The sequence below is a fragment of the Protopterus annectens genome, chromosome 2.part2 (genome assembly GCF_019279795.1).
Source record: "Protopterus annectens isolate FY-2018-M chromosome 2.part2, PAN1.0, whole genome shotgun sequence".
In the NCBI taxonomy this organism is placed as follows: domain Eukaryota; kingdom Metazoa; phylum Chordata; order Ceratodontiformes; family Protopteridae; genus Protopterus; species Protopterus annectens.
Genome location: NC_056730.1, coordinates 532,358,879 through 532,386,375, shown reverse-complemented (window position 1 = coordinate 532,386,375; position 27,497 = coordinate 532,358,879). Strand labels below are relative to the sequence as shown.

General features: G+C 43.0%; 1 protein-coding gene and 1 pseudogene across 1 annotated transcript in view; one reads left to right on the top strand and one right to left on the bottom strand.

Annotated features, from left to right (window-relative positions):
- Nucleotides 1-27,497, top strand: part of SH3BP5 (SH3 domain binding protein 5) — a 1,951,634-nt gene that overhangs the window by 617,944 nt on the left and 1,306,193 nt on the right. The gene's annotated exons all lie outside the window — the stretch shown is intronic.
- On the bottom strand, nt 403-3,916 carry LOC122796117 (annotated as a pseudogene).

The window sequence follows — 27,497 nt, the reverse complement described above, 5'->3', positions numbered from 1 at the left end:
AATGGGATACCTGGATCTGGCTTCCCCAGATGGCCTTCGGCCCTCTCCTGGGAGCAGTGGACCCATTGCTGGATCGCCCTTCTGGGGATGACCCTTAAGCCCAGGTCTGCAATCCTTGGCCCCATCTGCGCCACCACGTGTTTTGAATATCGGGAATGAAGTACCAGAGAGGTGATGTGAAGGGCAATAGGGGGACCTCTTCCCACACTGGTAGTCTTCCGGTCACTGGAGTGCCCGGATGGTGCCCCCGACTCTATCCAGCTATACTCTCCCGCCACAATTGGGCAAAGTCCCGCTGGCGATGTGGTCTGGTGAAGGGTGGCAGGAGGAGGAGGTGCACATGGCAGGCCGACTGTGGACTGGTCCCCCCTCCCCACGAGGGCATAGAGCCCATCTCTTCACCTAGAACATGGCTCAAGGGCTGACTTTCAATAGATCACAGCTTTTTGTTACTCTACTTCATATGAAACCCTGAACCAGAATCAGACATCTACGAATGATTTAACAGACAGTTCCCCATGAACATGCGTTGCACTGCTGGAGAGAGGCGGCTGCTTTCCATCCATACTGTGAGCCAGTGACAAGTGGTGCTCCGTGACGACCTTGTGGCCGGCTGTCCCTGACCAACTGTAGATCCATGGCACTGCAGTATCATTACATTTAGGTGTGATTCTGACTTAGAGGTGTTCAGTCATAATCCCACATATGGTAGCTTCGCACCATTGGCTCCTCAGCCAGGCACATACACCATATGGCTGAACTTGTGGTTCCTCTGGTACTGAGCAACATTACTATTAACAACAACATATCATGAATAGGGTAAAACAATGTCTCACTATGATCTAAACCCAGCTTACATTCCCTATTAGTGGGTGAACAATCCAACACTTGGTGAATTCTGCTTGACAATGATAGGAAGAGCCAACATTGAAGAATCAAAAAGCGATGTCACTGTGAACTCTTGGCCACCACAATCCAGTTATCCCTGTGGTAACCTTTCTGACACCTCCTGCTTAAAACCCAGAATGCCAGAAGGATCATGAGGCCCCACATTCACGGTCTGTATTCATACTGAAAATCAAGATCAAGTGAGCTTTTGCCTTCTGCTCCACAGGTTTCTGTCCTCCCTGTGCTTGCCTTAGGGCAGCTGCGTTAGTCTTTCACAGGTATACCACCCCAGTCAAACTCCCCAGCTGACACTGTCCCCGGAGCGGTTCACACCCAGATGCCCGAGCTCTTGGAGCCAGAATTGAGAGCCCCTGTGAGGCTCACCCCGCCCCCCCGCCTCACCAGGTAAGTGAAAAAATTATAAGAGTTGTGATATTTCACTGGCAGCCAAGGCCTCCCACTAATTTTCCACCTCTCATATCTCTTCACAGGGCCAGATTAGAGTCAAGCTCAACAGGGTCTTCTTTTCCCACTGATTCTGTCAAGCCCATTCCATTGGCTGTGGTTTTGCTAGATAGTAGGTAGGGACAGTGGGAATCTCATTCATCCATTCATGCACATCACTGATTAGATGACAAGGCATTTGGCTAACTTAAGAGAGTCATAGTGACTCCTGCTGTTTACCCGGGCTTCATTGAATTTCTTCACTTTGACATTCAGTGCCCTGGGCAGAAATAACATCATGTCAACATTTGTCTCAGGCCTTTGTAATACTGTTTTAATTAAACAATCAGATTCCCCCAGTCCACACCACTTCTAAGTTAGGTGCTAGCTACCAGATGATGTAGGACGTCGGTTGGGACCGGCACCCAGAATAATCCGCAGGAAGCACCTGGCACACATACAGAGTTGCTGTGCCACTGTCCCCCTTGCCCCCCTGGGAGGTGGAGCCCAGTTTCACACTTGAGCTCTTCCAACCCAGCCCTTAGAGCCAATCCTTAACCTGAACTTACAGATCTGGCTTGCCAACTTCCGTTATCTACATCGTTCTAACATGCCAGAGTCTGTTCACCTTGGAGACCTACTGCAGATGTGGGTACAGCCCGGCTCGAGACATGCACCTTCTCCCATGGATTTTCAAGGGTCACCAAGAGCTCACCTGACACTGATGGAACCACAGTGCTTTCCAGGGCATGGGCCCCTCTCAACGAACCGATTTCAGGGTGCTCTGCCCTTTACAAAGAAAACAAAACTCTCCCAGTGGCCCCTGATGGCTTCTTCAGGATCATTTGCATCACTGCACTGGATGCCATGGCCATCGCCCATCCATTCATAACAGTGCTTGCCTCTCACTCAGGACCTTCCGACCCATGTTCAACTTTTGTTCACATGAAACCCTTCTCCACTTCGGCCTTCAAAGCACTCGTTTGAATATGTGCTTCTACCACTAAGAACTGCACACATGGTGACTCCACCTGTGTACTTGCTGTGGGCTTCAGTGCCACTGTGGCAGCCCTTCTACACATCACGAGGTAACCCCTTCAGCTAACAGTGCTGGCAATACTCGGGTATGGGACCAACACTCCAGATCTATGCATTTTCAGGGCTGGTTGATTTGGCGGGTGAGTTGTTACACACTCCTTAGTGGATTCCGACTTCCATGACCATCGTCCTGCTGTCTACATTAACCAACACCTTTTCTGGGATCTTATGAGCATTGACATCGGGCACCTTAACCTGGCATTCAGTTCATCCTGCAACACCAGTGCTGCTTACCAAATGTGGCCCACTAAGTCCTTGCATTCCATGCATGGCTCTAAGCCAGTGAGTCGGACTTCTTACCCATTTATATTTTGAGAATAAGTTGAGAACATTTCAGCCCCAGGAACTCTAATCATTCACTTTACCAGATAAAACTGAGTCTGCCAAGTACTAGCTATCCTGAGGGGAAACTTTGAAGGGAACCAGCTACTAGATGGTTTGATTAGTCTTTCTCCCCTTAACTCAGGTCGGACGACCAATTTGCATGTCAGGACTGCTACAGACCTCCACCAGAGTTTTCTGTGGCTTCGCCCTGCTCAAGCATAGGTCACCATCTTTCTAGTCCCACCAGGTATGCTCATGCTTCACCTAACCGATGGGCTGGTGGTGTGTTCCCTGCATTGGCCATGAGGATCCTGCCTTTGCCGGTATGCACTGGCCTTCACTTTCATTGCTTCATGGGGTTCCGGACCACCCTCAGATTCGCCCACCTGTTAGACTCCATGGCCCATGTTTCAAGGTGGGATGGGTGGCTCACCGACATCTCCATGGATGCTAGGCACCCAAGCTGAGCCTGTTGACCTGGAGGCAGGATGCGGTCAGGCTGCACTGAGGACAATTCGGCCCAGTTAACAGTCCCACCAGCAGCCGTAAGGGCAGGGGTAGGTACGGTGGTGGTCTCCCATGACCCCGGGGGACAGTGAAAGCTGATGCCACTGGCTGTAACATTCCCATCCAAGGAAGGGAACCACCTTCTGCATGACCTTCCTGGCTGACCTGGAGCCGGTCGCAGCACACTGCTGTGGAGGAAGTGCAGCCAGTGGTGGCTGGTGCTCCTTGGGCCTGTCTCCCCAGAGGGGGAGGGGGATCTTCCTCTCCCAAGCAACTGACATGGCCACTGAGTTGAATCCTCCAGGTGGACCCAATTCATTTACCTCTGAACGGTTTCAAGCCCTCTTGAACTCTTTCAAAGTTCTTTTCAACTTTCCCTTACGGTACTTGTCCGCTATCTGTTTCGTACCCAACCAGACTATGGGAAGCAAAAAAGAAAGAAGTGTCAAAACGCTGATTAATCCACAAACTGGTAGGAAGGAGAACTAAAGAACCATTTATTCACAGACTAAGCGCTTTCACCCTGTGTCCATAGGGCATCATCAGAGTGAATTAACGCAAAAAAACTTCTACATTTATACAACTCTAAAATACAACATGCCCACTACTAATTATAAAATGCTGTGCCAATTAATTCTTAAATAAATATAGTTAAAAACAAACACAATAATAAATGTACTATAATATTGAATAACTGGATGACTAAATAAAAATATATATAACCATGCACAAATAAATATAAATATACATAAATATGTGCAAATCCTGCTGTAAATAAATAAATTAAGTTACAAAACTTGACTAACAGAAGTGTACCAAAGAAACATACATGATTTTAAACCTGCATATGTGACATTACAAAAAAGGGGGGGGGTGTTATTATAAACGAGACATTATTTCTAGTGGTCACCTTAAACCTGCAATGTTCTCAACTTCAGTACAGAACTTAATGATATATTATCATTAATACCTGGAGATATAGTGGCGTTTGTTCTCAATTGCCATTCTAACTCCAAATTCTCTAGGTATAGGTTGACATCACCCTCTCTAAAATGGTCAACAATTCTGTCAATAATAAAAACAAGAATTTATTGAAACCCTCACATTTCACTGAATGATTAAAAAGTGCACTTTCCTTCTTACTTTTTTTAATGTCCTTTACATGATCTAAAATTCTTTCTTTCAAATTTCTAGTGGTTTTACCCACATAGAACGTTGAACAGGTCAAACATGTAGCTATATAGACCACCATCCTAGTATTACAATTACAATTGCCTGGACTAGGTATTGAACGTTGGTACCCCTCTACCATGACATATGGCCCTGTGTTGATAAACTTACATGCCTTACACGTCATCCTAGATACCATCCTTTTCTTGTTACATGTTTTTTCAAATAGATTCTTAATGTTGGCACCTCTAGAAAAAAGTCACTTTAGAGGCCAATCCTAACATATTTTTAATGTCAGGACTTGAAATCTGGTTCCATGTATGGTTGACCATAGTCTGTATTTGTGTAGTTCATAATTAAAAGGCAATACTAAAGATGTATCATAATCTACAATCTTTAATTTTGTGAATGTATTCCCTGCGTTGGTATGCAAGATAGGTAAGAATTTTTCTTTTCTTTTTCTGCATACTTTATTCCTAATTTTAATCAGTAACTTGTTTGCGTAACCTCTTTCTTATAACATACCTACAAGAGTGCACATTTCCTGTTCAAAATCACCTTCACTACTTGTCAGTCTTGAAATCCTAACCATTTGACCCTTTACTACACTCTTTTTTTGATGGTTGGGGTGACAACTGTTGTAATGTAGGAGGGAATTAGAGTATCTTTTCTTTCTATGTACTCTAGAAATGAATTTCTTATCATTTTTATCCAAAATTAGTGTAATGTCTAGAAAATCAATGCTCTCATTACCCACTTTATATGTAAATTTCAAAAATGACATTGTAGAATTTAAATAACTAATAAATTCTTCAAGCTCACCCACTGAACCTCGTCATAAAATCAGTATGTCATCAAGGAATCCTAACCATGTAATCACTTTACCATACAAGTTGTGTTCAAAAACACAGTTTTCCTCCCACTTAGCTAATACTAGGTTAGCTTATATGGGCGCACATTTAGCCCCCATAGCTACACCCGTTGTTTGATGGAAAATTTAACCTTCAAATAGTAGGAAATTATTCAATAACACTAGTTCCATCAAATCAACTAAAAGCTGTCTTTTCACATTGTGCATTCCCTCTTTGCCAAACAGGGCATCTCAAAAAGCACCAAACCTTGATTGTGCGGTATAGAGGTGAATAAATTTGTGACATCAACTGTAACAAATAAAAAGTCATCATTAATGGAAGTGTCCCTTAAGATTTCAAAACAGTGCCACGAATCCTTTAAAATGTGTTTATAATACTGTACACAATTTTCACACCAGAAGTCTATGTATGCTGCTATAGGCTCAGCTTTTCAGCCAGTTGCAGAGACAATGGGCCTAAATGGAGGGTTGTGTAAATATTTGTGGATTTTTGAAATTCCAAATATCTTAGGTGTTATTGGGAAATCCAGTCATATATTTGTGTATAATCAAGCACATTCTGGGTTAAAAAATCGTGTAAGACCCAGTCAATTTTACTGTATGCTCTCCTCATCTCATTAATAGAGACCCTCTCATACGTTTCAGTGTCATTTAACAACTCATAAATTCTACATACATAATCCTGGTGATCCATCAAAACAACCCCGCCAGCCCTGTCAGGCTTCATAACTCTAACTTGGTTATGCTCTTTAAGTTGTTTCAACACCTTCCTTTCATCTCTTCTTAAATTATAATCCTGGTGTTTTCCTGAATTCTTAAGAATACATCTTATTTCATTTTCACACACAGTCTGAAATGCAGCTACATGTAAATTACTTGTTTGGACAACTGACTTCTGTTTGTCATAAAAATATAACTTCAGGTTTAATTGTCTAATAAAAAGTTTAAAATTAGTTAATACTTTAGCAACATCTTGCTTTAAACATGGCACAAATGAAAAACCTTTACTAAACAAAGTCATATGCACTTCACTTATGGTGTGCTGCGAAAAATTATACACATTAAAACCATTCTTAGAAATACAGTCACATACAAATTGGTCAACAGATACCACATCATTGTAATGAACTTTATAATTAGAACTGTGTCCATTCAACATGTCACTAACACCTAGTTCCTCCACTGGTGGTGTTAGTAGAATGAATTCCTCCCTTATCCCCTCTCCCATTGTCTCTGTTGTCTGTTCTGTATTCTCTTGGACCTTCTTGGGAATGGAGGCTGTTCTAAAAAATCATTGTTAACAGTCTCACTTGATGGCTCTTTGTACCTGTTAAATTCATCTTCAGAACTGTTAGCCAAACCATTTTGTTCCTTAGCATGCTTACTAGGTAAAGGGTAAACAGTTGTATGCATGTAATAATTAGTATCTCTTAATATTTTCTTTTGTTTTCTGATTAAATTTTCTTTCATATATTTGTCTGTTTCAACGACAGTAGTATGGTATATATGCTCGTTAGCTTCAAACAGCAAGTCACTATTTAAACTGTTGTTTATTTCAGTTATTTCTTTTTCTAGTACACACAGTTTACGACCATTTTCTCTAATAATAATCCGCACTAGGTCTAACCCAGTGCGGTCAAAAAGCTCCAACAGCTCACCATGCATGATTGATCCTGTCTCTGTCTCACTGGGAAATTTCCATATTCTTACGCCTTTCGGCACTTGGTTTAGTTCCAATGAACGTTTTAAGTAGAGATTGTCAGCTTGCAGGCCTTTGAACTTTCTTAACAACTTCTCAAATGTACCGAGCTGTGTGCGGACCGTATCATACCCCTCCCCTTGAGCGGGGGTGTCCGTAGACTGTAATTCCAGTAATTTCATTATTGAACTGAAACTCAACAATGGTCCACTTGCTGAAATCATCCGACCATCGTTTCTAGACCAGTTATTCACCTCTGGTCTATAGACACTAAGTCCTGAAGTCCCTGGTGTGGAATGTAGTGCTACTAATTCGGCCTGAGAATCAGACAGATTAATCTGGTCCGAACCATGGGCGTTCAACATAGGTTGTTGCTGTTTGAGCAGCAGCAGAATCTCTTCTAGTTTCTTAAGTAATCCCTCCATACTCAGTGGTGGTAACCCAAACGAATGCCACAAAACACAAAGTAAGGCAAACACTTAAAACAAAATAAAAATTGAAAAGCAAACCAGAAACTCTGCAATGGCACAGTGGAAACAGGCACAAACTAAACCCAATAAAAAAACAAGTATTTAATGAAGTGCTTTTCGTTAATGTAGATACAATAACTTCATAAAAATAAGGCAAACTTGCTCAAAGGAGCATGTACATGTAAAACAAAAAATAAAGAAGTGTCAAAACGCTGAGTAATCCACAAACTGGTAGGAAGGAGAACAAAATAACTGTTTATTCACAGACTAAGTGCTTCCACCCTATGTCCATAGGGAATGAGAATGGGAAGACCTGATTCCAGAGTGCTGGGCATCTCCACCGGCCTCACACTTCCCGCGGGCTGAGCCTCGATCATAAGGAGTTGGGCCCCCTGGGCGGTGCTGTGGAGATGGACTTCCACACACCATATTTCCCTGTGCCTGTCACTTGGGCAGGGATTCAGTGCTCAGCTCTTGGCTTTTCACTTGCCATTACTGAGGGAATCCTGTTTAGCTTTTTTTCTTCCTCTTAGTAATAAACTTAAATTTGGCGGGTCACCACATCTGATCTGAGGTCATGCTCAGGGCATGGTCCCAGGGGCATGGGTGGCGGGGGTCATGGGGATGGATGGACGTGCTGCCCCTCCCTTGACCTGCACCAGTTTCCTCACCACCGGACTTCGGGTGGCGGAGGAGGGGCGATTCTTCACCAGTGCAGAGGAACCTGGGCAGGCAAACATAGAGCCTCACCTATAGGAGGGCAGCTGAGTAGCAGTACCACCAACAACCTCCAGGCCTGGGCCAGATGTGCACCTTCCCCCTTCTGTCCACAGTGCATATGAGCTTCCTGGCTTGGGGTGGCAAAGATTACTATTCTCCATTCACATCTCGCCCTGGGGGGATGGGGGCCTATGATTGACTTCCTCTATGCGCTGGCCACACCCTCACCAGGGGTAGACCACCCCCTAGGAATAATGAAAGGCTTGAGGATCTTCAGACAGGCACAGTCCCAGGAGTAACCTGGGGCTGCAAAGTGCATTTAAGGTTATCGATAATCAATGTATCCTGCAATTCACATTAGTTCTTGTAGCTAGCTGGGTTCTTCATTGACACATGAGATGAGTGACCCACCACTCAAGAGCCGTACAGGTCTTACTGTGTGGCCATCTGCACAGCGGCTGACATGGCATCACACTGAGAGATGAGCAGGTTAGGTTTCACTGGTGTCGTAGTGGGCACGTGGACCAAGGTTACAGGCCCCATGCCATGAGACAGCAGGGAGTCTTGTGGTGGCTGGCACGTGGCTGCCCCATCAAGCCTCCAGGTCTTTGAATGGATGCCCTTTGTGGATCAGGGCATCCTCTTTGGGTACCAGCAACTGCTTTTGAATGGAAAGGATGCAGGTGTATGCCCTTGGGGTGGCCCTGCATGGTGGGAGGGGAGGGTGTAGCATCCCCTGCTGGGATGACACCCTCTCCCCCTCCATGGGGAGTTTTTCACCTCCAAGATCCTCTGCCATGGCTGGGGAAAGATGCCACCCCACCTCTCATTCCCCCTTCCCCTGGGAGTTGCTCGATCCCACTGGCCTCTGCTGAGGCAGGTGGAGAGAGAGAGAGTCAGAGTGTTGGAGCGAGGAGAGGTGGTCCCTGGGGATGGCACCATCCTGGGACCCTGTGAGTTAATGATCCTTCCACAGGTTCACCTACGGAAGCCTTGTTATGACTTTTACTTCCTCTAGATAGTCAAATTTGATCGTCTTCTCGGCGCACTGCCAGTGCCATGACCGACTCCAGTGGGAATGATCCAAGGACCTCACTAAACTATAGAAAAACAGATAACGAAGTAGGCAGCCAACAATACCACAGATCCGGATGAAAGGAAAACTCTTCTTTATTCAATTAAACGCTTTCGCCAGACTCCACTGACTTCATCAGAATACAGAAGTCGGAGTAGACAATTTGCACACCTGCTACCTTCTGTGGATGTGGTAGCCATTTTTCTCAGGCTTCCTCCCCGGAATCAAACCCTGATTCCCCATTACCCATGGTCGCCATCAGATAGTACCATCAGAAGTTGATAGGGCAGACATTCAAATGTTGTATCACTGCCAAGAGAGCACGAGAGTGGCCAGAGTTTATCTAGAGTCACCAAAGCTGCCAGGCTGAGACACGGGTTGGTTTTGGTCTGATAAATGCATGTATCAGGTCTATATTAGAACACCGAACATTCAAAATGTCGAGTGTTCTAATATTGAACCCTAGCAATCGAAAAAAAAACATTGAATATTCGGAACAGCGAATTTTTTCTTAGGGAAAAAATTTGCTGTTCCAAAACACATACACACAACACAAGAACACCAAACAAACAGCAATTCACACACATACACCTAAACTCTTACACCTAACCCTACACTAAACTATACATACACCACTAACTATCCACTTACATTAACCCAAACCCTAACCCTAAGGTCCATCACTATCGCACAGTCACCTCACCCGCACCCTAACCCTAACTCACCTAACCCGCCCTAACCCACACGTCCACACAATCGCACACTTACCTAACCAGCGCCCTAATCCTAACTCACCTAACCCGCCCTAACCTACACGTCAACATAATCACACACTTATCTGAACCCGACCCGTAACTTTCCACCAGAGAGCTGAAAATACTGAAGCAACAGACACGGACAGCCGAATTCTTTCCCTAGGAAAGAATTTGGTTTCCTGTTACTTCGATATTTTGGAAAACGGGTCGCTATTAGAAGACTCGACATTTCAAATGTTCGGTGTTCTAATATAGACCCCATGTATCCTGTGAGGTCAGCACTCATCTGCATGTATTAGCTCTAGAATTACCACAGTTATCCAACTAATGGTGGAGTGATCAAAGGAGCCATGACTGATTTAATGAGTCATTCGCAGTTTCACTGCAGCGTCCATGTGCACTTAGACTTACATGGCTTAATCTGTGAGACAAGCTTATACTACGGGCAGGAGGAGCAGATGAAGGGCCGGAGCCCGCAACTACTCTAAAAGGAGGGGTCCCTTTTCCTGTTGAGCGGGCACCCTGGGTGCTGGTCATGAACTGGTGACTGTGACCCTGGAGGGCCATGGGCTGGAGCAGAATGTAGCAGCACTTAGAGCAAGAGAGAGAGAGAGAGAGCAGACCTCCCACACTTGCTCTTGCACTTAGGGCAGACAGCAGCCATGGAGTAGAATGGCCCGGTGAGTAACAGGATCCCTTCTCCTTGGCCCAGGCTCATTGGTTTCACCTCTACTTAACCCATCGGAGAGCAGAATGCTCCGTACCCTGTCCCTTGCATCACTCCCGGGAAGAGAAGCTTGACCAGCATGCTGTGACACAGACAGCCACACTATGGGGTCCCTCTGCCAGTGGGAGCCACTCGGCCTGATCTACAGTGGGGACAAGGACAGCACCTGGGGGCACAGCGATGGTCATTTCAAGCCAGAAGTTGGCCTCTGACTGACATGCCTCACCTCCTGTGAATCTCATGGGCTCTCCCAATCAGAAGGAAGAGGAAGAGGCCCTAGAAGATGTCTTGACCCTGTGCAGACTACTGGGAGGACATCCCCGGGCTAGGGCCCGGACTTGGAATAGCACTCTGGGCACCACCCCTTCTTCCCATAATTCCTGCAGGCTTCCAAATAGTGCCTGATCACATATGCTCTCCAATCCTTCCGGGGAGCAAACCCACAGGGTGCAACTGGCCCTGTTGAACTCCCCTCAGCTGCCAAGGGGCAGATCCACTCTCATAAGGACTTCTGAGTCCCCCTCTTTTCTTATTCAGGTAACCCGGGGATTTTGTAACTATTTGGGGCCACCATCCCTAGCCGGGCAGTTCCCCTCTCACTCTCTGCTTGTCTGTTCCCAGTGGGCTGCCCCATCCACCTTGGGACACCCCTGCCCATGGCTCCGGGCAGAGGCTGGATGCCCTCCACCCTAGCATGAGCTCTCCAGGCCTTGCAGCCATCCACCTGGCACTGCCTTACAGACTTCCATTGTGGTTGGGCACTGCCTGACCCCTCACCCAGGCAAGAGCTCTCCAGGTCCCGCTACTGTTCGCCCAGCCCTCCCTTACAGACTTCCATCTGGGTTAACACTCCAGGCCTCCCCTTCAACCTGGCCTAGAGACCTCCTTCCCTGGCCATAGTCCCCACCTTGCCTTGGAGGACCCTGCCAACTCCATGTCTCTTGCAGGCTGCCTAATCTTACCGGATCACGTATGCTTTGGAACCACTCAAGGGAGCTTCCTTCTGATCCTGAACAGCCTTGCAGAACTCCCATCAGCTGCCAAGAGGCAGATCTGTTCTCATAAGGACTTCTGAGTCCCCTTTCTGTCTGATCCAGAGCATCATGGGGGACTTTGTAACTTTTTGGGACTGCCGCCCCTAGCCAGGAGGTCCCCCCGTCTCTCTCTCTCTCTCCCTGTCTTTCCCCAGTGGGCTACCCCTTCTGCTTTGGGACACCCCTGCCTTCGGCTGTGGGCTGAGGCTGGACTCCCTCCATCCAAGCAGGAGCTCTCAAGGCCCCACCGCCATCTGCCTGGCACTCCCTTATGGAATTCTGTCAATGGGCATGGCCTGACCCCCCCCCCTCACCTGGGTAAGAGCTCTCCAGGCCCCACTGCCATCCATCTGGCACTCCCTTATAGACTTTTATCATGGGGGTGCGTTCTGAACCTGCTCACCCAGGCAGGAGTTCTTCAGGCCCTGCCGCTGTCTGCCTAGTGCTCTCTTATGGACTTCTGTCTGGGCTGACCCCTTTGGGCCTCCCCTTCGATCTGAACTAGAGACCTATTTCTCTGGCAGTGGTCCTGGCCTTGCCCGCTGCCTAATCATGCAGGATCACACGTGTCTCAGAACCTCTCAAGAGAGCGTCCGTCCGATCCCGGCAAGCGAACTCCCCTTGAGGGGCAGATCCGTTCTCATGAGGCCTTCAGAGTCTCTTTTCTTTCAGATCCAGAGTCCTGAGGTCCACATCTCTTGCAGGTCACCTAATTCTGCCAGATTGCATGTGCCTTGGAGCCTCTCAGGGAACTTCCTTCCCATCCTGGCTGGCCTCATGGAACTCCTCTCAGCCGCTGAGGAGTAGATCCAGCCTCATGTGGGCTTCCGAGTCTCCCTTCTTTCTGATCTAGAACATCCAGGGAGACTTTGCAATTTTTAGGGACTGCCGTCCCAACCGGGCAGTCTCCTTCTCTTTCTCCTTCTATCTCTCTCCCCCCTGCAGGCTAGCCCCTTCACCTTGGAACACACTTGGCCTTGGCCCTTGGATGAGGCCGGACACCCTCTGCCCAAGCAGGAGCTCTCCAGGCCCTGTCGCTCTCTGCCTTGTACTCTCGTATGAACTTCCATCTAGGAGAGTGCTGCCTCATCCTCCTCACCCAGGGAAGAGCTCTCCCAGCCCAGCCACTTTCTGCCTTTCTCACCCATCTAGACTTCCACTGGGATAGACCCTTTCTGGACCTCTAATTCTACCCAGCCAAGAGACCTCCTTTCTCAGCTTTCATGTCTCCTGCAGGGTGTTTAATTGTGCTGGATCACCTATGCTCTCAGAGTCTCTCAGGGGGACTTTCCTGATCCTTGTGGAACTCTGCTCAGCCACAGAGCCTCAAGCTGGATCTCATCCAGACTTCTGTCATGCCAGTTCTGCCCTGAACTTAGAGCTTTAAAACGTGAAGGGGAGATGGCCCTGGGACCCTGCATCCCGCAGCCTCTGGCAGTGTGCCTCCGTCTGTCTCCTCTGCAGCACAAGGTTCCAACAAATGCGCATTGCTTCAAGCCTCCTGGCTCATGGTGCCTTGCCTGTGGGGTGATGACATTCACAGAGTGGCATCCCCCCATGCCGGGTGAAGAATAGGAGGCTGACCTGACTTCCACGCCCTGTCCCAGGTCCGAGAAACTACTGTGGCCCTAACTCCACTTTCCTGGGGGTCAGGGGGATGGGATTGCTGATCTGGCTACCCAGAGTGGCCTTTGGTCCATCTGCATCCATGACCAACTCCTCCTCCAGTCCCCAGGTCTGAGATACCACAGTAGCCCTATCTCCACATCCCTGAGGGCCAGGGAGACAGGATCTGAGATCTGGTTTCTCGGGTGGCTGTCAGCCTGTCTGCACTGATGGCTGATTCCCCTACCCTGCCCTGGGTGAGAGACACCATTGTAGCCCTATCTTGGGATGGGATCATATACTTGGCTTCCTGGAGTGGTTCTTGGCTCGTCCACACTGAAGGCCGACTCTCCTGGCTGTCCCCACGTATGAGATGCCACGCTGGTCCAGGGGCTGCTGCCTCATCCCCTCACTGGTGCGGAAGCACTGTTGACTCAGCCACTCTCCACCTGGCACTCCCTTATAGTCTTTCATCATGGGGGCCCTGCCTGACCCCCCCCTCGCCTGGGCAGAAGACCTCCATACCCCACTACCAACAACTTGGTGCTCCCTTATGGACTTACATCCAGGCTTCAACTTCGACCTGGCAGAGAGACCTCCTTCCCTGGCTGCAGTCCTCTCTTCACCTCAGTGGACCCCGCCACCTCCACGTCTCCTGCAAGTTGCCTAATCATGCCAGATCATGTGTACCCTTAGAGCCTTTCAAGGGAACTACCCTCTGATCCTACCCAGCCTCATGGAACTCTGCTCGACCGCGGGGCCTCAGACAGGCTCTTGTCTGGACTTCCATTATGCCAATTCACCCCTCCCCCCTGCAGCTAGAGCTTTCAAACGTACAAGGAGAATGGTGCTGGAACCCCGCATCCCTGTGCCCCTGGCAGCGCTCCTCTAGTCTCTCTCATGCATGGCAGCATGAGGGTCTGATTGGACATGCACCACTTTGAGCCTTCTGGATTATGGCCCCTTACCTCCTGGATGGTGCTGTTTGCAGAGTGATGTCCCCCCATGCCGGCTGAAGAATGGGAGGCAGAACTGACTCCCCCACCCAACCCCAGGTCCAAGACACCATGCCAGATAAGTCAATTGAGAAGGTGCTGGTTTTGCCAAAAGTGTAGGTCTGGCAAGTCCCCCTGTTGAACATATCAAAATCATAGCCCTTTTTGGGTGGGTGCTCACTGTATGGGGAAGATACCATGAAGTGGCTGCTTTGGATGATTTGCATCTGTCACCCCTTAAAATGTGGTACCCAGGGTGGACCACCCCTTTTGACCCCCCCCCCCCCAATGCCACTGGTCTCAAGTGTGACTGTATCCTGTTAATAATTAAACAGTAACCTAATTATTCCTTTTCTATTTTCAGTACAACACTACTTTTTATTTTATTTTCCTTTGACTTACTCTCTTATCTATAGTGACTTCAACTTTCTTGTCTGTCATACTTTCATCATTGTCACCCATATCGTCTTCTTCTGAACCAAGTACATTAAATTTATTAAATGGAGAGACTGTAGATTAACTTTAGTATGGAGAGAAGAGAGAAGGTGCATTACTTGAAGAATAATAATATCACCCTCCACCTCTGATAATTCAAGTTGTTCATTATGCTGTAAGATAAAAATCTAATTTTCCATAATATACTTGGAATCATTTCCCTAACATTGACTTTGCACTCTGAGCTGTATTAAAAGATAAGCATCTTTAATTGTAACTGAACAGTCTGTGCATAAGTGCTCCTGAAAAATCATGTTTGATACAGCAAAATAAACAGTGGTTGGAAATACCTTTTCACCACAATGTCCACACTGTTTGAGGGCACATACCAATAAGGAGTTTAAGTGAACCACAATAATAGCATAATTTTGGATGGTGTAATATAAAGAGCCATTATAACTTTAATGTTTATAACACTAGGAAAATGCTTTATAGCTCTACCTCTGTCTGTAATGTCGCACAGGTTTCTCACTCTCCAATCCATAATTGTCCATAATAAAGGATATATGGATCATACAGTTTTACAATTGGACTTCAGAAAGACATTAACTCTTTCAAGCATATAGCTCCGTTCTGTATAATTCCAGTTAACACCCATAGCTCCTTATGGTGTCCAGACCTTTTTGGGTTTGTCTTCTTTAACTAAGTGACTTACCAGCTAATAAAAGGCAGCATTAAAATGGGCAAGAAGTAATTAATAAAATAATATTTAGATTGTTAATGTAGGATGTCCTGCAGTGGAGGTATTAATCACTGTTGTATTATTCATATTTTCATATTTACATAACTGAGAGAGCTACATGTATGGATATGGTGTGAAATGACATTGTGGAAGACAGGAAAATTCATTTGTAATGTCTGTTTATATTACATTGTACTGCTGATATTGCTAATTGTTTGTTAGTAATTTTGAAAATAAGGAATTTTTCCAAATGCATTTAATGCTTTAAAACACCAAGTGACTTGCACACTGTTGCACGGAATCAAGTGAAATCTTAGATTGTTAAAAGAAACTGTCATTGATATTTGCACTGTAAGTTGTACATCTTAAGAGATATCCAGTGCTGTTTATATTGCTAATTGTATGATCAATCGTATGTTGTCTTATTTCTGTAAATATCTCAGTAAACATCCTGTGTTCCACACCAGAGGTCAATTCCTCATTGGTCAGATCTGACCACAAGCTAATCACCCTAGACATCCACATCCCGCCCCCACCTGCAATTAGGGAAACCACCGTAAAAAACTTCTCCAAAGCCAACTTCACACTTCTTAAGACAGAAGTGGCAAACTTCATGACACCCATGCAGACGGACAATAGAGGTACGACTGCTGAATCCTACACAAATGCACTTTATAAACACTTACACGAGTGCATGGATCATGCTATCCCTAATAGAACTAAGATGCTATCCTCCAAAAAAAGGAAGCCAATCTGGTGGTCCTCTGCCATAAACAAACTCGACAACAGAAGAAAGAAACTGTTGCAAAAAAGAGTAAAATCCCATGACTGGAGGAACTCCCTGGTCAACCTCAGTAAGAAGCTGAGATCCCTCATAAAATCCTCCAAAGCTAGTTATGAAAACAAAATTGCCACTGACTCTAAAGACAACCACAAAGCATTCTATAGCTATTTCAAGAATCTCAATGGCAACACTCAGATCTGCTCTGAGTTACAGCACAATGGCATTAAATATACAGAACCAACTGATATTGCCAACATCCTGGCAGATAGGTTCAGTGCTAACTTTACCCCCCCTCTAACCCCCTAGAGGGCCCATCTCTATACCGGAAGAATGCAAAGTTCCTGTAATCACGGCTGCACAGGTAAAAAACACACTCTCCAAAGCCAAGAACACAGCATCCATAGGACCTGACAATATCCCAGGCTGCGTTCCACATGAACTACAGAATGACCTGGCACCCTACCTAAGTACCATGTTCAGTCATAGCCTCATCTCAGGCTTTGTGCCCACTGAATGGCACACCGCAAAGGTTATCCCACTCCACAAAGGGGGAGCCACGACAGACCCCGGGAACTACAATCCCATTAGCCTGACGAGCCTGGTCTGCAAGGCCATGGAACGTATCATCATGGAACTCATAAACAAAGACATTGGTAATCTCCAAACTCTGGACCCTACACAGTTTGGATTTGTAAAAGGCAGATCATGTCTCCTAACCCTGATTGATTTCTTTGAAGCAGTCACCAAAGCCATAGATGAGGGTAAGGTGGTTCACACAGCTTATCTAGATCTCGCCTAGGCTTTTGACTCCATCCGCCACTCTGGAATTATAGCTAAGCTCTCTAAACTAGGTATAAATCCCTATGTCACAAGATGGGTTGCCAACTGGCTCATGGGCAGAACCCACACTGTGAAAGTAGCAGACTCCAAATCTGACTTCAGACCAGTGACAAGTGGAGTACCACAGGGTTTAGTCCTCGGTCCTCTCCTGTTTGGTATCTACTTCTCTGAAGTACAGGCTAACACAGAAGGTCTTTGGCTAACAAAGTTTGCAGATGACTGCAAACTAGGAGCCATAATCGAAACTCCTAATGATGTGGACATACTACAGAAGGGCCTCACTGAGACAGATGCCTGGTGTCAAAGCATTGGCCTGAAGCTCAATGCCAAAAAGTGTATTGTCATCCCCTTTGGTAAAAACTTTGTACCCATGAACTACCACATAGCTGGTAGTCTACTTAACACCAAAAATGTGATGACACCTTGGGACACAGGTGGACAGTAGTCTCTCCTTTGATAATCACATTGCTACAGTAGTCAGGAAATCCTTCTACATGGCTCACTTCATCACAAAAGGTTTCTCATCCAGAAAAAAAGAGGTCATTGTTCTCCTCTACTCATCACTTATTAGACCCATTATAGAGTACAACGCTCCTTTTGGTATGTACCTCACAAGACATCTACAACAACTGGAAAGGCCACAGAAATACCTCACAAAGAGGATTACTGGCCCCAAACAGATGCCCTACGTAGACCGTCTCAAAAAACTCCAGCTTTACTCCGTCGCATATCGCCTACTCAGAGGCAGTCTTTGCCTAACATACAAAGCTATATCAAACCCAGAGCTGTTGGACATGCTCCACTTAAAGAAATCCCAATCCCTCCGAGCTACACGCTCTAGGGACCTAAACTTGTCACCACAATAAACAGAACATGCTGGAGGGATAGATTCCTGTCCCAGAGACTTCCCATACTCTGGAACAGACGACCTATCTATGTCAAACAGAGCTTCTCATTAACACTCTTCAAGAAAAATCTTGATGATTGGATGGGAAATAGGAAATACACCCCAAGGATCACTTCTGTGGCTCTGCTCGACAGGGGCACAGGAAAATCATTTTCTTGGGCGGCGAAAGCTAGGGTACATTTTTGGCTTGGCTTATATAGGCCCTAGGGCCAATAGCCTAGTACCTACCTATGAACATGCATCAAGACAGAGATTTCCTGCTGTCATGTTAAAGCTCATTTATGGTTAACAAAAGTGCTCTAATGCTCTATGTGTAAGTATTATAATTTCTGAGATATGACAGTTTGTTTAACAAAAATTTAATTCTAGGTTTGTGTGAATTATAAATTATCATGATATTTATGGAAGACTATGAATGCACTATTATTGCTGTAAAGAAAATTTTATACTAATAACATTGCTATTTGTACAGTTTAATAGTTTTTATTGTTCACAAAATATTTACATTTGTTTATATTATGCTTAAGTTCATTATTCAGAAAATGTTCTGGAATGTGAGGATTTCTGTAGGCTGCAAGAGGTGTGGCATTCCACTCCACATAAGTGTTATTTTGTTAATATGCTCATCTAATCTCAGAAGAACAAAATTGTATAAAGAGCTTTATTTTCCTAGTACATTTTCTATAAGAAATCATGCTATTTTTCTAGGGCAAAACATCTTTTTGATTTTCAAATTTATGAATAAAGTGTACTGTTAACTCAGTAGTGTCAAACATTTCCTCACAAAAAGTTTCCATATCAATGTGAGTATATGCCATTATATTCTGATCTTTAAATTTAAATGGTATGAGAAAATATTCCAGATATCATAACAATCAGCGGTCTTAACCAACTTGGACAGAATGTTGTCTACTGGTTTACTAAACCCTTTAGAGAGTACCATGTGAATGCAGAGTCAGTAAATTGATCCTTCGCTCCTGCTGCATACGTTTTTACACTTTGCTCACCAGAATATACATAAGATTCCCATTGCAGAGAATTTCCAAAAGTCACTTCTCCCTCCAAGGATATGCTCAAGACATTATGTGCATTAAACCATTTTGAATGAAGAGCAACAGTCACAGTACATCTCTCCCTAGCTTTTCCTCATGAAATCTCACCATCCCATGCTTATCTACAATATTTACATTTATAGTTCTTACATATTTTTTCTCTTAAACCTCACATACATTAACATATTGCATTTTACCCCATCATTTTCTGCTACCCATCATTTTCTGAACAGCCATATTTTTTATTTCAACACACACATCTTCATTATTCCTATTTTATTATACAGCAATTCAGCACATTTTCTTATCCACAGCAACCATACTGGTACCTTCAATATCCTGTCTCATCTGCCAACTTCACATTGTTTTTGTTTTTCATATTTCACATACAATACTATATCTATGTCTCTAGTTCAAAAATGTTCCCACTTATACTCATTTTGATTTTTTTTTCTAAAAGTCTTCATTCTTTGTACAATCCAAAAATACTTTGTAATTTCTTCTTCATTGCAATCATTACAGTTTTTTCTTCCACTGCTTTATATTTCATGTTACTTTTTTAGGAGACTTGTCTAATAATAATGTCTACAAAAAATAAAATAAATAAACTCTAGCCTCATAAAAACTCATTAAATCTTTCCCTTCTATTTTTATTGCTTTTAAAAATCTCATCCTTATGATCATTCCATGAAAATATTATTTTTTTTATTATCATGTCATTTCATTTCTTTCTGTCTTTTAACTTTATCAGTCTTAATCAGTCTTAATTTTCCATAATTTCATTTTATATACTTTTTTCATTATATCTTCCTTTTTTATATTTTCATTTTTCTATTTCTTCATATTTTCCTTATCAAGCTACCTTTCTTCTGTTTCATAGTTTTAATGCCCCAAAAATGTATATAGATTCTAACGATACAACAGGATTTTTTAAATTCAAACCTTCTTCTACTTTCTTATTATGTACAATTCCCCATCTCACTGGACCACGTATCGATCCCTAAGTAAAACTAAAATAAAAAAACTCAACAATTTTTTTTCATTTTTCCAAGAAACATATATGCACCCCCCCCAAATATCCAATTTTCCCAATATATATGTATTTTAATATATACATTTTTTTCTAAAGGATAAATAGAATAGAGTTTTGTGGTGGCCACGAGCTTTAGCAATGGCTGCGTTGGATCCGAGGGAATCGATCCGATCCCATCAGTTTAGGACAAATGAAAATGGACAACACAGATGGAACGTTGTGGTGAATACATAACTTCTTTTTTTTGTTACAATAACTAAATTATCTTTGTCTGACAATATAGAGGTGTTATTGTAACTTTTTCCATTTCTCATTCTGCTTCTCTCATTTCACTTGTACATGTTTGTATTATTGCATTAATTACTGCCATAAATAAATACATACTCATCTGACATTCATTTTACCTACTTCTACTGTGAGTAGTCAAACTTCAGTCTGTTGAGGATTGGAATCCCAAGAACACTGTCCCCAAAACAAAATGGTTAAAACCCCAATATTTGAAGTGGTTTTGCTGAGGGTCAACCCCCTGCACCCCAGATGTGAATGATGAGCTCTCTCACACCCCTGAACTTATATATACCAATTCCATGGTCTCACCAACTCAAAGAAGGGGGAATTTACCCCTGAAAAGGGCATCACTGCTGGCACAGCTCACCGACAGTGATTTCTTATGGAGAAGCTCCAGTTTTTGGTGGGATGACCTTCTGGCAAATGGAGCTTGATAATTCAATCTTCATCTACCTGTAAGTTACCTGTTTCACCCCTTTTTCAATTTTTATTTTCTCTCCTAACCAACCATTTACCATAGCCTTCACCCAAGACATCTCATAACACTTTTTTGATATTTGTATTATTTTTCCCCAAACCCATAATCCCCTAAAACATCTCACACTGCCTCATGACTTACTGAATCAAATGCATTTTCTATGTTACATGCAGCCTTCCATACATCTTTATTCTCCATTAAAATAATATCTGTTATTTCTCTTGTTATTACCAACCTTTCCTTCACTTGTTTTCCCTTTACTCCATATACCCCCTCCTTATCACTTTTTCCTAAACAAAGTACATTCTTTTTTGCATTATTTTCATAAAGATTTTATAATTAGCATTCCCCAGTGTTATTGAAACCAGTTCTTAATATTTTTGTTATCTTTCTTCCATATAAATGTAATCACCCCAACACATATTGTTTCATCTTCAAACCCTTCATCTAATCATTCATTCATTATTTCCACAAATTCTTCTTTTTCTCTAACATACATCATCTTATAATATCTATCACTTAAGCCATCCAAGCCTGATGCTGATTCTTTCTCCTCTTCTTTTATGATGTCTTTCAATTCTTTCTTTTAATTTATATTTTGCTCTACCTGAAATTGTCTATACTTTCCATCTTCCCCTTTCAACTTCTTCCTTCTTCTGCATTGTTTCTACTAATATTTCTACTATGCCCATAATTTCTTCTAGCTTACATTTTACTACCTCATTTTCAGCCACCATTCCATCTATCTTACTCTCCCTTCTTTTTACTTCCTTTCCTAGGATGGGTGAAACATCTTCATTCTTTCCTTTTAAAAAGTATTTTTGTGTTTACAACATTGTCTTAATTTTTTCGTTATTTTTCTCATACATTTGTTTCTCTTTCTCTTACTTCTTGTGTGCATTGCTTTCTCAAAGTCTTTCAGAATGTTTTCGTATTCCATTTTATTTTTTTATCCTTCTTGTTGCTTCCAAAAAGTAATTTAATGTTTCTTTTAAACTCTACTACCTACCGTTGTGTGTACTACCTTCCCCCTTCATTTCTTTCTTTTTACCTGCATCCACTAACTGCTTTATTCCTTTTTAGTGTTTTATATTTCTCCATTATCACTTAACACAGCTTATATTGCTGTATGATTTGTATATGAGTATATTACTATTAGCCTCACACAATTTCCATTTTCCTCAAGTCACATATCATCAGACTTCATGGTGTCACAGTTGTTAAATCTAATATTTTTGTTTTGTCTTCTCTCATACCCCTAACCCAGAGCATATTTCATACTCTACTGACCACATAATCTTTTTCACCATACAGTTTAAAATTTTTTCTCTTTCTCATTGTTTAACGTATCGTGTATCTGGCAAACATAATACAGCCATCTTTTTCTTTTTGCACTATTTGACAATTATTAAACTTCTCAAGTCATTTGATATACTGTTCATATTTAGTTCCATAATAACTAAATTATCAATTTCCCTTTTTGCATCTTTTTTCCTCCTGTTCTTATTTCACGTTTTCGTTTTCTCATGCCACCTACAAAAGATATAACTTATTTCTGCTATTGCCCTTCTTCTCTTTCTGAGTCAACATCTTCCTCATCTTCATTTTCTAACCCATCATACTTATTTTCTGTTTTTATCTGAGTCTATTCTACCATTAGCCTATCCTCTTTATTTTTTTCATCACCGTGAGTTATATTTCTTTCAGTTGCTTCCTCACTTACATCAGTCATTTTACCTTCTTTGTAAATAGTGTCTACATGATGTCCTTCCTCCCTCTCATTTTTTTCTTGTTTTGTGGATATGTTCTTTTTTCAGCACAGGACATTTAATCTAAAAACAGCTAGACTCATTACCTTTCCTACAGAATGCTCTACAGTTTTTAGCAGTATGTCCTTGCTCCCTTACATTGCCCATATCTCCTTTTTGTACATTTGGAACCAGTTTTCTCTTTTTCCATTTACTATTATATTATTTGAAATATGCTGTAATTTTCTGTCACACATATTTTGTTTACCCCACATTTCCCACCCCCTGTCAGTACATTTTTGTTATCTTACATTTTCTTTATGTCATGCACTTTATCACAGTTTTTAAGTTCAAATTCCTCCATGTCTGAAGTTATGAATTGAACAGTCAGTTTTGTTTTTAACTGCAAGCCAAAGTTCTGAAAAAGTGTTTCCAAGGAGATATGTTACTTTTTTCTGCTTCACCCATAAATGTTTTTCTGTACTTGAAAAAGTCTAAAAAGTAACTTCACAAAAATCTTCCAACTCCAAATATATCAAATCTCTTAGGTCTTTTAAAGTAAGTCCTAATGGCAATATAATACATAAGGCCATGCCTAACAGTAGTAGCTCTGGTTTTGCTTCTTATTCTTACCACTGTTCTTTTCTGAAGTTGCTTCTTGTCCTTCTGCTGCTTACAAATGCCTATTTTCATGCTGTGTATTACTTCTTGTTCCTTGCTTTACAGCACTTACCTATGCTTTTTTCTTTACTTCATTTCTGTCATCCACAGTAGTCAGTTGCAGAGACATGTTCTTAAAACTGATTGTCCGGCAGCCAAACATGCATCTCTACTTTCAACCTCTGTAATTTGCTCCTTTGCCACATTATCAGTTTTATTACCAGATTGTTTCTGCAGCACTTGATCCATCACAGCACTCCAACTCGCCTCCTCACCTTTATTTGGTTCCCCTTCCTTCACTAAGTTCTCCAGTGTCTCTGAATCGAAACCTGCATTCTCCAACTCTGTAACTAGGATGTGATCTTGCTGTGATTCTCTCCAGAATTTCTCCAGCAGCAATGTTTGCATCCTCCTCCATCTTGGAATTTTCCAAGCTTAGTGGCAGCCCTCTGGCACTGCCTAGTGCTCAAAAAGAGTAGGAGAATCTCCATAGCGCCCTGGTTTGAATTCCCTTAATCAGTATGATTACCACCCTGAGTCTCCCCTGAAAAGAGGCTTCAACAGAATGTAAAAAAAATAAATAAAATTGATCTTGATAGGATTTTCCAGTTCCCTAAACGACTGAAACTTCTAGCTGGATATTCCCAAACCAAATGCCTCATAACAGCAATAGCAAAAAAAAAAAAATCTCTGACTCCTCAGAACCCAACAGTTCATCTTTCTTATAAGGAATCAATGTCCCTGAACTGCCTTAGGAAGTATGTTTGCATCCTTAACATTTTCATTGAGGGTTATAAACTGTGTATCCAACATCACTGATTTCCAGCAAGACCTGGTTGATGAGATGCAACAGTCCCACTGGACAAGTTGCCTGATGGATCTCTCAGATTTCTCACACGTCTCAAATTTCATGATACATGTGATATATATATATATATATATATATATATATATATATATATATATATATATATATATATCTAATGAAAGAGCAGGCTAAGCTGTTGGATCTAGCTTTGCAATATACCAGCATGCCTTGCTAAGGCTGATTTCATTAAAGACCCAATGGTAACCCTTATGCAGTCACCCTTTCTGGTTTCTGCCTCTTTTACCCTGAAGTAAAGGCATATCTGAGTAAAGGGAGAAAGAGGCATTGTTGGCGTTAAGTTCCATCCACTACAATATCCCTTTCTTTTGTGCAGAGGAGGCCAATGTCAAATGTAGTTTCAGTGTGGACAACAGGAAAAAAAAAAGAAAATACAAAAACAAAACAAAAAGTAATCTGGAAGGAACCTTCATTTCCAAAATTCAAAGATAACTTTCAAAGGGGGCAAGATTCCTGGCTATAGGAAGTAGGCTAGGGTCCACATTGGAGGGAGTCAGGATCTGTATGTCTTTCCATCTTCCTGTATAGCTTCACAAAAAAAAAAAAAAAAAGCAGGTGAAGAGGGGCAGTTATATCTAGAGGATAACAGTCCCTCACACATCCTCCACATCCTCAGTCACTATCCTTGACCAAATTACCACCCCATCAGAAGGTAGCAGCAAGGACGGAAGTCCCAACCTTTTAGCAAAAAGAGCCATCTAAGTGATCCCATTAAATCTGAAAAGATTAAGGTGATACTCTAGGTCCGTTTTAATCGTAAAGAAACTAGAAAACCTCATGCTCATTCTAGGCATAAGTGGCCTATGCAATTTTATCCCCAGGATAACTTTTTGAATGGTCACAGTGCAGTCTGTCTTTCCATGCTTATCTGATGGAGACTAGATGTGCTGATTAGACTTCCAGGACACTCATATACACATCACCAATGACTGAAATACATATCTTCTCTTTTAGGTGGCTGCCAGTCTCTACCAGTCAGGATTGTATTAGTTAGTCTCATTACAGCCCCACTGGTGTTCAGCAAATACATGTCTGTTGTAGCCGCACCGTTGACCTCCCTGTGCAAGCACCTTGTATCCTGATATGCTTGCACCCTCCATCCGAGGCTGTATCTGTAGAGCAGTGGCATGAGCCAGCTAGGACTACCATCCCATCTTCCAAGAATGGGTACAGCCATATTCCTTTCCTGCACTTTCAAGTATGTGAACCACTAATCAAACTCAGATTATCTGGGCTGTAGTCAAGTCTTTATCTCTCTGTGCCAGTGGTTCAGGCTGTAAGAATATAACTTTGATTTGCATTCTGATGTAGACCATCAACATTGTTTCTACTGTATATCACCTAATGAAATGTGCTAATTCAGTTGATGTAGGCAGTTCAGATACTAATTCTTTCTAAAAAACATAGATCCAGCCTTGACAGTCGGGTTATCCATCTTGTGGTGGATATGAGCCAACAATATTTTCAGAGCTTTTTCAGCAATGAAATGCAAGCTTGCTTGTTAACCTTTTTTCTATGGACAGACATAGTTTGTGGGAGTTTCTCTTTTTTGATATGAAGAAGGCTTCATGCATCAAAAAAATACCTCATGTGCAGGCATAATATTCAACCCCAGGATCTGGACTGACAGTGTGTATACTGTTTGGGAATTCCCTGTTCAAATGTCGGCACTCATAATTCCAAATACTAGTATGCCATAAAAAAAAAAATTAAACTACAGGAGAAAAACAAATATCAAACATCACTCTTTTTTTCTTTAAACTTCCTTTTTTTATATGTACCAACTCTGAGACTGACATACTGTGGAGAAAAGTGAATATTCTGTGAAATGACCATCTTGGACTTAATATATGTAAGTCTATTTTTTTGATCATTTAGTCTCAGCATTACGGGCCTTGCTAAAGTGGGTTCTGACATTTCAAATGGTTACCCATGTACCCTAACCATCAGAACATCAGGTATGGCATATGTTTTGGCATATGTTCTTTCTTTGACCAATGGGCCATACTGGATAGAAAGAACAACCTGATTCATAGAGTCTTTCTTCCAGGTTCTGTGGGAGAATCAGCCAGCTCCTGCAGTCAACAGCTACCCCATCAGCCTCCCAAAGGTGCTGAGAAGCAGGTAGCTAGACTATCTGAAACAGAAAAGTCTACGGATAGACCTAAGGACAAGAGCAGGGACAATGATAGAAATAATTTTTGCAAGAAAGAGAAGAGAAGAGAAAAAGACCCTTGTATTCCCCTTCCCATTTTTCTGCTACAATTCTGAACATTGCTACGCCCCTGGGGCTGTTTCCATCTTCAGTAGATACTTTTTCAGATTCACCTAAGCCTCAACTTCTTATACCTTCCTCCAGAAACTTAGAGACTATTGTTATCTCAGATTCATCCCACCCTCAAAAGAATTTCATCTCCAGGTTCTTTCTCGATCTTCAGAGAGTGAGCTGTCTAGATATTTGATCTCCAGGCCACCCACCCCTGCAACCATATTGCCCATTAGATTTTCCAGAAGCATCATGTATATTGATTGGGACAAGATGATGAGAACCTTTGCAAAGGCTGAGATAGGTATGTGAGTCATTTCCTCCCCTGCGACCCTGAGGGCAGAGAAAGCTGGTTCACCTGGTCCCCTTACAGCTGTTTCTTCTCCAGTCATAATATCAGATCTGGTGTCTTTGGAACTGAGGCTCCCCTTAGTTGTCCCACTGTAAGCATCAACAGCCACGGGTATTCAACATCAGGAAGTTCTGTGACCCACTTGACTCTGAACTCTTTGGAGCCAATGGTGCCCAGGAGCCAACTGGTTGATCCTAAGTATTTGGAGGCATGATCGAATCCAACTGGATTGGTTCCTTCCTTTGCTCTGGGTGCATCGGTCCTTGGCAGTTTGACTCCATCCTCAGCCCTGGATCTGGTTGGGCCATTGTCTCTGAGGGTTTGATCTTCTAATCCATTGACTTTAAATTCTGTGCCAAATTAGAGTTTTCCTTCCTTGGTGCTTTGGTTCTCATCACCTTTCCCAGAGACAGCCTGCTTCAGAGAGCCTTGTCCCATTCTTTACTCAAGGAACCAAGGACACTTCTGACTCTTCAGAGCACAGGAAATGTAAGTGTAAGAGGAGACACTTGCCCCCCCCCCCAAGAGTCAGTCACTAAGGACACTGAACTTGATGAAGGGGAAGAGTCACACTAGATTCCCCCTGAGATCACCTGATTTGGTGAGTTACTGGAGATGTTAAGACAAAGGTGTAACTTGCCAAC